Source organism: Mustela nivalis, assembly GCF_964662115.1.
Source record: "Mustela nivalis genome assembly, chromosome: 12".
Classification (NCBI taxonomy): Eukaryota; Metazoa; Chordata; class Mammalia; order Carnivora; family Mustelidae; genus Mustela; species Mustela nivalis.
Genome location: NC_139031.1, coordinates 12022899 through 12025478, shown reverse-complemented (window position 1 = coordinate 12025478; position 2580 = coordinate 12022899).

Below are 2580 nucleotides of genomic sequence, written 5' to 3'. Positions count from 1 at the left end.
ATTATATAAAGGAATATAATAATAATAAAGGAATTATTTCCTGTAATAGGGTGTCCAGAGTTTGAGCAAGCTCTAGAAACAGTACAACCATGTGGCTCAATGACGTCACTGGGGACCCAGGTTCTTTCTCTGCCTTCCATCCTCTGTGAGTTGGCATTGGCCCAAACTGGTTCCCGTCATGGCTGAGCACGGGTTGTGGCAGTGACATGGTCAGGCTGGGTCTGAGCACCCCAAGGAGGGTCCTGCAGGACTAGTCAAGATGGTCCTTGGCCTCACGCAGGGTAGAATTCAAACGCAAGCTGGAGAAAGTGAAAATTGAGTTTACTGAAGAGTGTGAGTGACAGGTAAAGGATAGACAGAGTGACTGGGAGACTCAGAAAGCAAAGGAGAATGAGTCTTGTCATCGCTTGGGATTAGAGGTTTATACTGCAAAGGGGTCTAGGGTACACATTCCCGTAGGAATCCAGGGTAGGGTCTGATCAAAGGCAGGGGACAGGTGGATGACAGGTGTTATAAATTACCAATGGTAGGGGTACTGATGCCAGCATCAGTGAGGTTTGTCTGAGGCTAATGTCCTGGAACGTAGGCAGGAACTGGCTCTTCTTAGGTGTTATCAGGTGTTTGGGGCCTAGAGCAGAACTAGAGAACGGTTAACTTTCTTGTTTCCTCCTTGAAGTGGGAACACCACTTCTTTGGCTTGCTCAGAAGCAAATATAGAACACGAGTTTTCTTAGCAGAAAAACAGCAGAGATGGAGACTTTCTTTTCTTTTTTTAGATATTTATTTATTTATTTGACACAGAAGGAACACAAGCAGGGGGAGTAGGGGAGGGAGAAGCAGGCTTCCTGCTGAGCAGGGAGCCCGATGTGGGGCTCCATCCCAGGACCCTGGGAACATGACCTGAGTGGAAGGCAGACACTTAATGACTGAGCCACCCAGGTGCACTTCTTTTGTTTTTGTAGAGAGGGAGAGGGAGTGAGACAATCTCAAGCGGGCTCCACGCCTAGCATGGAGCCCCATGCTGGGTTCAATCCCACAACTCTTGAGATCGTGACCTGAGCCGAAGTAAAGCGTTGGATGCTTAACCAATGGAACTACTCAGGTGCCGCTAGACAGAGCCTTTCTAAGATGGGAGTCCCTTCAGCTTCTCCACCTCAGCAATTTTAGGTATTATGCACCCATATGATCTTGTCTGAGGAAGAAAGTCATCCCGTACCATGTGATTGTCCCCTTACTGTACTCCTAGAGTCCTGCAGCCGTCACCACAGCCAACCATCGCACATTGCATCCCAAAAAGAAATCTCAGATCCATTAGCAATCATTTTCCATTTCTCCCCAACCATCCCCAAGCCCAGCCCTGGGTAGCCTCTACTCCACTCTCCAGCTCTATGTATTTGCAAATTCTGGATGTTTCGTGGAATTAGAATCATATACTATGTGGTCTTTTGTGACTGGCATATTTCACTGAGCATAATGACCATAACGTTTGTAAGGCTCATCAGCATCTCTTCCTTGAATTCCTCCCTTTTAAGGAGAATGAAACCTTTCCTGAGATCTCTCAGCAGACTCGTCCTTAAGACCCTTCGGTCTAAATGGAGCTACATGTTCAATTTTTAATCCAATCACTGGCACTGGAGGAGGAATTACTATGCATATCTTAAACTGATGCCACTCCTTGGCAGTATACCCTTCACCCAGATTTCTGAAATATTATCCAAAAACCTATCAATTATTTACCATTTTCACATTTACTGCCCACCACTCTGATTTTAGGTCTCCTTCTTAAAAGGACCTTGTGATTACATTGGACCCACCCGAATACTCCAGGATAATTTTCCCATCTCAAGAACCTTAACTTAATTACCCCTGCAAAGTATTAGTAGATTCCAGGGGTTAAGGACATCTTGGGGGGGGTCATTATTCTCTCTACTACAGTGTTCAGTGTTCAGCATCAACTCTTTTGTTGAAGGACACACGCTTGGGCAGAGGGAGAAGCTGAGCTGGGTTGTGTCTGAGACAACCTTAGCTAACCCCGTGAGGAGCTGTGGGGCTCTCAGAGATGTTTGGCTTTGGGCCAAGTGGCCAAGCTTTTGAATTCTCCCCTAGATCAGTCACTGGATGTGGGCCACCTCCAGAAGGCAGTGACATTGGTGAAAATGGTTCACCACATTGGAAGCTGTCCCTGGAGGGGCCGACAGCTGAAGGCTCTGCCCAAACCACCCCCAGCAGCTGGGACAACAGGTGTTACATCTCCATGTCCAACACTCAGTGCTGGTAATGATGTCTGAGAAGAGCATTTGAGAAATTTCCATGTTTCAGCATCATTTGTGTCCTGTCCTTACAGATTTACAAACCACATGCTTAAGATGTGGCTTTCACTATAATCCCTTATAGGATGGGAATGAGGGGACAACGTCGCTCCGGAAATGATTTGAGGGGACAATTGTTAGCTTCACTGAGGGGCCAATAGTAGCCTTACTACAGGGAAAATATTAGTAGCATGAGTTATATAACTTCAAAATTAAATGGGATACTACAACAATGCATTAAAATGTCAGTAAATATGTGTAATGGGTACAG